Source organism: Amblyomma maculatum, chromosome 1 (genome assembly GCF_055883805.1).
Source record: "Amblyomma maculatum isolate TAMU_Amacu chromosome 1, ASM5588380v1, whole genome shotgun sequence".
In the NCBI taxonomy this organism is placed as follows: domain Eukaryota; kingdom Metazoa; phylum Arthropoda; class Arachnida; order Ixodida; family Ixodidae; genus Amblyomma; species Amblyomma maculatum.
Window position 1 is genome coordinate 493584067 of NC_139344.1, and position 10303 is coordinate 493594369.

At 46.6% G+C, this 10303-nt stretch overlaps 1 pseudogene; it reads left to right on the forward strand.

Annotated features, from left to right (window-relative positions):
* Nucleotides 1-7224: 7224 nt before the first annotated feature.
* Nucleotides 7225-10101, forward strand: LOC146210267 (uncharacterized; annotated as a pseudogene).
* Nucleotides 10102-10303: the final 202 nt, after the last annotated feature.

Genomic DNA, 10303 nt, shown 5'->3' on the forward strand with positions numbered 1-10303 from the left:
ATTTCGACCACCTGGGGATCTTTAACGTGCGCTGACATCGCACAGCAACACGGACATCACTTCGCCTCCATCGAAACGCAGCCGCCGCGGTCGGGTTCGAACCCGGGAACTCCGGCACAGTAGTCGGGCGTCTTACCACTGCACCACCCCGGCGGGGCATTTCGCTGACTGCCATGAATAATATTATAGATGTGCGCATTTATGCTGAGCTTGGATACTGGCTTGATACATATCCGTACCCATTTTTGTACCGTAGTACGTGCGGTGTTTGTACTGAGGCTGACATAAGAAGGCGTTCCAACTCTGAACTGCTGCGAGAAGTCGCGACACTAAAAGCGGAATATAAGAGACGGGTAATTTTTTTTTTATCTGAGATGCTGGGTTAACACTATTTTCAAGTAGTAGATTTGGAATTTCACTCCCTTTCATTTTGGAGCTACGCAAACGGTACCTCGTTGCAAATAGTTAATCTGGTAGTTTTTCTCGCCAGCCTAAGTCGATCCAAACGCAGAACAGGTTCTTGACAAATTGAAATCGTGTAAAGCATGTGGCTCACAAGTTGAGCTAAGAGCCATTATATAGACACAACCAGAACCAAAAACAAGTACGGAGTGGCAAGCAAGGTTCGAGGCAGTAAAGAAGAAGTCAAAACGACTGCCGCACAGGTGAAGAAGTGAAAGGAATAGGTAATAGGCGAGATGAGGAAAGGAGCAGAGGAGAAAACTGAACAAAGAAAAGAGAGGGAGAGAGAGAAAAATGCAAACAGCTGGTAAATGGCGCGGCAAGAAACATTCGTCAAGGGGAAGAGGTCTAAGAAAGCAAGTAAAGAAAAAGCATATCAATGGGGTAAAGAAATGTAAGAAAAGGTCGCAATACCCCCCAAGACAGAGAACCCTTTAAAAAAAAAGCTGTGACGAAACTGCGTTTTAAGAGGAAGCCACCGCTTTTGAAGCCCCATTGCTTGCACTTGCAGGTGATAGCGAAATATTAAGTGCTACCTAAATATCACGAATGGTGGTATCGACAGGAACGTTTCATTGCTGGTGAACAATGCTTATATTGATAGCAGTCTTGAGTTGCGTGGAGTTTCGTACAGCTACTGAAGCACCGAAGCACAAGAGGCTAACAAAAAATGCCGATTTTATTTATTTTGAAATATGCAGGACGTCACAGCTAACCTCGACTTCCGACAGATCTGCGTGAAATATTATTTCAGACGGCGCCATTCTAACTTGATTTTTTAATGCATGTATCAAAACCATCTTGCCATGTTGTCGCGAACAAATATTTTATTGATAGAATAGTTCATTACGTTTTCTGTGATTGTGCTGATTGCGAAGAATAATTTTATGGGAGTGAGCATAACGTTTTGCGGTTTAATACATGCTTGCTATAATTGTACTCATTTGTTTTGGCGCAGTACGCGTGGTGTTTGTACCGTTACCAAAGCTGAGATGAAAACGCTTTCTAGCTCCAAACTGCTGCTAGAGCACGTGAGACAGCAAGCTTCTTTTTTTTTTTTCCCCCGTACAGACGCGGAGTACACGACTTCCACCGCTGCAGAGGGGGCAGCCGCCCTCCATATATTTTTTTCTTGCAGGAGAAAAAAAAAGCGCTCTGACGTAGAGTCACGTGGGAGCGGCGAAGCCCCGCCCCGAACAGGTTTGACGGCATCCGGCAGCCCTTTATGTTTGAACATCGCGCCGCTCCATCTGTCGTGCGGTGTCCCCCGCCGGTGCCGCCGCGACGGAGAGGAGCACCGGCTGTGAGAATGAGGCCTAAGGCTGCCGACTATTTTCCGAACGTCGGTCACAGGTAAATGGTCGGCCAAGGATCCTTGGGTTCCCCTTTCAAAGAGAAGAAAAGAAGGGGATATATATATTTTTTTTCATATTTATATACACAGTTTTATTATTAGTTTACAGTTTTTTTTTCTCTCTCTCTTTTTCTCCTTCCGCGTTCCCTCGTTCCGTCCAATTGCCCTCCAACTCCCTCTTTCCCACCTTCGTACATCTCCATCATACTCAACAGGAAGCCTAAGCAACGGGCCTCCCCTCATCTCGCCTCGCCCTAATTCCTCCAACAGAAGTCTTCTGCGATACCCCGAGACTCAGAAAAACCAACAAATCAGGAAGGAAGGGGAGGGTTGGGGGGCGGGGGTGCGTGACGAGGGTGGCGGAGGGGAAAAACACCTGGGAACAAAATTAAGGGGTGCGGGGCCTCTAATCTAATTTGTATCAAGATCTTACAGGTACCCAAGCCGTCCACCAACCATCTCCGCAAGAAACAACATCCAGGCAATACAAGCCTGGCATCACCTGCCCCTTCCACACACCAAAAGCTTGGCCTCCTCGACGACCCTGCTCCGACCCGGAAAACTACATCAACGAACAAATGTTATCAGCAAGAAACATGTATAACGCGACACAACTGCAGTGAAAACATCTAATGAAATAAATCCGCTATGACTTGCCCGTTCCCGTGGCTACGGCTGGGCTGGATAGTAGATTAACATTTTTTTATATATATTTTCCTTTTTCTTTTAAATTTGTTATTGGTATAGTGCCTAGAATATACTTGCTAGTGTGCCGTGCGGAGGGGTCTCCCAATGGGAGGAGGTGGCCGCGCCGGCGATGCCTTCCAACTTTGGCCGCCAGGGGCGCTGCTCATCGTAAAGGTGCCGACATTAGAAACAAATCAGAGATCCGTGGGACAATTAGCACTAGGTGCCCACGGCAAAACTACAAATGAGGCGGTGCAGGGATATATGGGCTGAGCATCTTTCGAAGTGCGGGAAGCTCAGAGTAAAATATTATATGAGGAACGCCTGAGGAAATTGGACAGTAACAGATGGGCAGCTAAAGTATTTAAATATCTGTACCTAAAAAGCGTTGACTCACAATGGAGGAAAAGAACTGGGAAACTAACTAGTAAGTATGCTAGTAACAAGGACGGAGAAATAAAGAGCATTAAAGCAACAGGTGAAAAACACAGAAGGTAAAAATTGGATAAATTCGATGGAAAGGAAACAGAGTGTGGAATTATACAGAAAGTGGAAAATGCAGATCAGGAAGGAAGATTTCTTTGATAACTCAAGAGGCAGTGCCCTACTTTTTGAAGCTAGATCAGGGTGCCTTAGAACACGCAGCTACAAAAAGAAGTTTAGCAATGGAGATGACGCATGTGCTGTATGTGGAAACTCCAGTGAAACAATTGACCATATTATACTCGAACGCAATGGTATCCATCCGGAAGTTGGTGCAGGCGTAATCACTGTTCCTGAAGCTCTGGGGTTTAGAGATACCAGTAGCCGGGTGAATAAACCGGCTACTGGTATCCGGACTTGCCGTGGGACTGCAGTGATCTCTGAGAAGTGAACTTCATCAGTGACAGTGAACCTTTACGTCTTTCGACACGCTGGCTTAAAGCGTTTCGCACTTGAAACAAGGCATTTTCTGAGTTTTCGCGTGTGCAGGACATGACTCGTTTTCAGTTTTGAACCCCGTGAAACACGGTAACTCGAACCACCTTTGCAGGCTGAAGTGTTCGAAACTATTTTGCCCCAGAAGGAGCGCAGCGGGGTTTGCGGAGCCTCTTCCAAGCGCACACCCCTGTGAGAGCCGGGCGCCAGGCCGGGGGACGCTTGTACCCATTTTTACCGGTGGGTGTCCGGCGGCGGGTTTCGAACGAACCACCTCCCGCAGCAGAGAAGTGACATAATGTTAGTATTGTAGGAACAAAAATTCAATAAGTAGAATGGTGGTTTAGTTAACCATTCTAAATCAATAATTAAGATATATGGAGAAAAATGAGCATGATAGCTACTGCTACCACCCCGTTTCAAAGGGGACGCTCCTATATTCCATCCATCCATCGTGCCGTCGACGCCGTCGGCCGCCGGCGCGCCCTTGATTTGCCGCAGTTGCGCTGGCCGTGCCTTAAAAGCGCTTTTGACGCGTCTACTCTTTTCTTTTCTTTTATTCGTTCGGTTCCTTGCATTCATCAGTGGGAATTAAATTTGCAACGACTAATGATGCTAAAAATAAAGCACCAGGGCAAGGAAAAGACATGTTTCGTGCCGCTAATCTGGACTAGGTTTCTATGTTCGGTGTGCCATCGGACCCTGCGCAGCTTGCGGAGGGGAAGCGGCTGATTAAAAGAAAGGACGGCAAGTTGACTCCAACGTGTGTTGTCTGCGAAAAACCTTCTGAGGAGAGCTACATCGAGATAACGTTTAAAGTGACGTCAACGAGCTCGCTAGAGATAGACCACACCTTAAGCCCGAAGCCGTGCCAACGGTATTCGACCATTATCCGAACTATCTTCTGCCTAAGAAGACATCGAAAAGGAAGGTGAGGAACCTCTGTGACCAAACGGCCGCTAAACGACAAAAGCGCAGTGCCGGTAATCCCGGCTGGTGCAGACGACAGCCATGGACCGTCAAGGATGTTTGACAATGCTTCCGAGGAGCCGGCAGCAGTTGAAGAGCCGAACGAGAACACATGCCCGCCGCTGTAGACGTGCAGAGCATCCGTTTCCATCACTGCAACTTGGACCAAATTAACCAAATTCGCACCCGCTGGCTCTGTATCATACGCGCGTTATCGAGCCGAAAAAAAAAATACTTTGCCTCTATTTGCACGTAGAAAAAAATGGTAACTTTGGAAGCTTGATTCCTGAATGCAGTTCTGCGGACGCTACCAGTGTCTATTCTCGAAAAAAAAAAAAGAAAAAGACCGCGTAGATTACAACAACAGCTAAAGCTTATAGAGCTAATAGGCAGAGTACATGGGGGGTCTTTCTTCCAGATGTGGCCTGAAACCTGATTCAGGAAAACACACATCATTCGTGGGAATATCTTTTGCAGAAAAGTGTCGATTGACCGTCGATTCTGAAGGGGATAGCTTCATGCATATACCAGCGGAGGCTTACACAGAACAAGATGCGCAGGAAAAGGAAGCAATCATGCAACCAGAATGCAGCAACATTTCTCGCGCTCTAAGAAGAACAAAGAGAAAACTGGCTGGAGCGCAGAAGCAAGTGGCTCAAATGAAGGCGCAAAATGAGTCTGCGGTTGAAGCTTTTTTTTTCTTTGTTTTTTAATCCCGCGCGTGACCTAGACTTGATTGTGACCGTACAATAACCGCTCGGCTGCTGAAACCGAAGCTGAAACTGATGAAGAAAGTAAAATCAATTATAAATTACTTAGCGGTGCTAGGCGAAAAACCACATGGAGATAGGAATATCTTGCGCATCATTAGCAAGAAAAAAATACCTCCAAAAATTGGTCTGTATGCTATTTTAAAATTGCGTGGTCATGTGCGGCCTTTGTTAAAAACCTTTACGGTGCATTTCTACATTTTTACTTGTTTATTGTTGCTGCGCCTTTTTGCTGAAATTTTACTGTATTGTAGACTTCGTAAAAAAAAAGAATCAATGGTACAATCCCCACTTTTGTTTCTTGCCTTTCCTTCTGTTACAAGAGAAAGAACACCACATAATGATCATTTATGTATGAAGCAACAAGTGATTTCCCAATAAAACACATGAATAAAGAGAACGAACAAAAACTGAAGAGTCCGATTCAGACTGCTTGTGTTTATTTTCGCATGCGATCTTTGAAAACATGCGCGTGCCATGTTACGAAAAAGCAATATTGCCCTGCTTTTCTGTAGCATATATGTGAAGCTATGAAACGTCAGCACCCTGATATATATCACCTTAGCAATAAGCATGACTGAATTGCAGAAGCGCGATGTAACATATCCGAAAGCATGAGACCCGTATTGACTTGACTGCGGCATCGATATACCATATGGGCCATGAGAAAAGACCGAACAGTAAATAAAATTCATAGTTGGATTAAAGAACAGTGTAAATACATTAAGGGTATTTTTTGATACCAGCTGTGTCACACGGGCAATAATTCGTCGTCGGTCCGTTTCGAATTAGATCGCGATTGATAATAGTAATTGTCATAATGATCGGGCCAACCACCTTGTTTATGCTTGAGCTGACTGGATCAGAAGGAAGATGCACACGATACCATCCGCGATCGCGACGCGTGGATTGCGACTGGCTCCAGATCAAATGAAATCGCCACTGGAACATTTCATAGCAGCAATATATTGAACCCGGCTCGGACTCGATTGTTTAATCAAAGCAAAATATTGCAACCAACGTGGCAACTTTAGGTGATTGCTTCAAATTTCTTGTCTCGCTGGATATCAGGCAGTCAACATGCATTCTGCTTAAGACCTTCTTCGGTTCAGCAGAATAAATGAAACAGTAAAATATAGCAGACTGGACCCGACAGTATTTGTTAAACGCTTCCTCGAGCGCTATTTCAGCGCATGATTTTCTCCGCACAGTACTAGGACGATACGATTGTCTTCCACCAAGACTGTTTTTAAACAAAAAGTGCGCTCAAACCGTCAAGAGACAGGTTTCGTAGGCCTCGGCGGCTGCGTTTCGATGGAGGCTAAACGAATTGGCGTCCGTGTGCTGTGCGATGTCAGCGCACGTTAAAGATCCCCAGGTGGTCGAAATTACTCCGTAGCCCTCCACTACGGCCCCCCTTTCTCTCTATCCACTTTCAGTCCCACCTTGATCCCTTCCCTTACGGCGCGGTTCAGGTGTCCACAGAGCAAGTGTGACAGATACTGCGCCTTTCCTTTCCTATGAACCAACCAACCAACCAACCAACCAACCAACCAACCAAGTGAAAAGCGCAACGCCTGACTATCCGGACCTATGCCGCTTGTGCTGCCAAGGCTGCGAACGCGCAGCGCTGGCAGCTGGCATAGCGCTGGCACCTTAGCTATTGGTAGCGCCGCCCCGCGGTTGCGGCATGAAGGCATCACCGCGGCGGCCACGCGAGCGAGCGCCCTCGGCACACTGAATAGAGCACGCCAAAAATATCGTGACGCGCACTGCGCATGCGCTATACGATACCCGAGAACGAACTCTTTCGTACGATCGGCCAGCGTACGCCGAAACTTGAGTTTATCGTGCCCGGCTATAGTTCTCTAGAATATTGGGCAGTGTGACGACCGGCGCCGGAGAGCGGGCCGCTTTTGCGATGACAAGAACCGACTCCCGCGAGAGGGCGCGACGTGCAACAGGGGCGTGCGCTGCAGCTTTGAGCCGGACAAGTGGCGCCACCTGTAATACGCGGCGTAACTTTCGCGTCGTCTTGGAGCGGCCCGTCTCACTGCAGTGAGCATGGCGTCTCGCTCGGACAGCGACAAGCCGCCGACGAAAAAAGGCGGCACCGTTTATTGCTGCGTGTACGGTTGTCACAATAGCTACAGAAACGTTGCAGGCAAGGTCCCGAAAATCAAGTTCTATGGATTTCCATGGAAGCCCTACGAGAAGGAGCGACGGGAGTGGTGGATCAGAGCAGTACGACGTGCTAGGTAAACAAGTGGCCATTTCGTCTTCTAGAGTCGATTTTGGCTGTCTCCAAGGTTACAATTGGAATAATACAGCATTTATTTCTATTTATTAGTGCGGACGGCGGACTGTGGCAACCAGTGAAGGGCCAAACACGCATATGTAGCGCCCACTTCGTGGGCAACGAGAGAAGTTCTGCGGCACACCACCCTGCCTACATTCCAACAATATTCCCTGCTTGCTATGGGAGAGACGATGGCGCTGGGCCCGAAACGAAGCTTCAGAGATACCAGCGGTAAGTTTTAATCCAGCCGATGATGCGTAGGCTTTAATATACAGTGCTTTGTAAGAATGCAGAATTATGTGTGCTGACACGGCAGCAACAGGGAGGGGGACAAAATGCACGGGACGAGCTTTGGGTCGTCCTCGCGAGGTCCTGTCGGTGTTATGCCGTGCATTTCCTAGTCTTTGCGCTCAATCGTCCTCGCGATCTGGACGAGCCCATACGAAGTGTCGCAGTTTTATGTTTTGCTGAACAGCCATCTGCATTCTTTAACATTTTTTCTTAGGTTTCAACGACGCGGATCAGCGGGTGCGGCACAGGTGTCAACGGATTCAGACTCCGTAACCGGCACTTCGTGTCGCAGTCTGGCCCACGGTCCCGATGAGGAACAATTGGAAGGGTCAGAAGAAAGCGTTACGTTTGTATCCGTGGTAAGGACCTCATTTAGTGAATCCCCTCAGATGTATGGTTTATAAAATTTAACGTCCCAAAGCGACTCAGGCTATGAGGGACGCCGTAGTGGAGGGCTCCTGTAATTTCGACCATGTGTGCTTCTTCGACATGCACTGACATCGTACAGTACACGGGCGCCTTAATTGCGTTTCGCGTCCATCCAAACGCGGCCGCGGCGGCTGCGACTGAACCCGCGTCCTCGGAATCAGTATCTCAAATGTTAACCCATGCTATATGTAGGCTGTTATTTTTATGCGCGGCGGCGTGATTATACAGTATGCATTTACGGATTCTAAACTGTTGGCCAAACGCCACCCAATGGGACAATAAAATCGTTCACCAACTGGTTTAGTTTTCATTATTGCTTTTTCCTTATCACTGCATGTCTGCTGAAGCAATTTGAATATGTTCTTTGGCTTTTGTTTGCTGTTTTAAAACAAATTTTTGTGCTGGTATATTTAGTGGTTTGAATCTGAAGGAGAGTTTAACTTTGTAAAAGAAAATATAGAGAGCCAGCACCAGGGCACCCTAGCTAGTGCAGCTGTGCACAACCATGGCAGTCTTCTTAGTATTGTTACCTTCGCTTTCGTGTGTATATTTATGTGCTCAGTGTTATGCAAGTGTGTCCCCAACAGCGCTCATACTCTGTTCTAACCAATGCTGTTAATTTCTTGCTATAGCTTGACAATGGAGTTATTAGTATTGGTTAATAAAGATTGATTGTGCACGTGTTATATTTTTCAGGCGACTCAAACAAACACGGTTCTACCTGAAGGCCAGTGCAACATGTTCCTCTCAGTGACATCACATGGCTCAGCCTCAACGCAAGTGTCACACACAAGCACAACAGATATAGCTGTGCAGGCAGTGCCAGCCACAACATCCACAAGCACTGGAATAGAGGAGAGAAGCTGTGTATTCCTTGGATATGACTCGCTGAGGGAGAGAGCAGATGCGTTTAAAGAACTGTGTGGCGTTAGCACCAATGTATTTGCCTTACTGATGTTTGTTCTTTCACCCATAGTAGCAAGGCGAATCGATGTTCCAGTTCCACAGAAACTTGTAATTTTTCTTATGAAACTGAAACTTGGCATCTCCTTTGCTAGCCTTGGTGTTCTTTTTGGGCTTCACCGGACGGCAGTAAGCCGTATATTTTATTTTGTCTTGAGCAACTTGTTAGCTGCAATGAAGGAATGGATCCCAGAACCGTCACTTGCCACCGTGCAAGCAACAATGCCAGCATGTTTCAAGATCCACTATCCTCGCTGCCGTTACATCATAGATTGCACAGAAATAAGAACTGAAGAGCCACCTACTGTTGAGCAAAGGCGAGCACTGTTTTCACACTATAAGGGTGGCTACACTTTGAAGTTTTTACTAGGAATTTTGCCAAATGGTGTAGTGACATTTGTCTCCGAGGCCTATGGTGGTCGCGCATCGGACACATCACACTTGAGTCAGGGTTCCTTGACAGGATTGAGCCGGGCGACATAGTGCTAGCGGACAAGGGCTTTCCAGGCATTAGAGCACCCGCTGCAGGTCAGAAAGGCATTGTTGTATTGCCCCCTTTTTCAAAAGGAAATGTACAATTTACATATGAGGAACTTCAGGAAACATACAATGTAGCCCAGGTGCGCATACATGTCGAAAGGGTAATCCAGCGTGTGAAAACGTTCAATATCCTCAATACAAGGGTACCTACTGAACTGATTCCCCACATGAGCAATATTATGCGGATGTGTTGTATTCTGGCCAACCTACAGCCACCAATCTTTAGCGGCCAAAATACTGACAATGCAGATGAGTGACGAGATCTTAAGCCAGTCATAGTGTGGATGGAAAATGAGCCCAACCATGTGTTCAGCTGAACATTTCCAGAACCTCTCAGTGAGCCCAGGAAACAATGTTGTCCAATGTCATGAAGTGTACATAGACGAATTCACTGCAATAAATCTTACTTTCATTATCAACCCTGTTTTTATTGTGCCCATGCTGCAAGAACCCAACACTTCACAGACAAACAACATAAAATTATGTGGACTGGATATTACGCCTGAACATTTGGTCGTGACAAGTTTGTCAGCTCTTTTAAATAATACTTGAAATAGTATGCTTGAAGCTTAGGTATGTACTCGGAGAGAAATTTTTCATCCTTCTTGACAGTTATGCTAA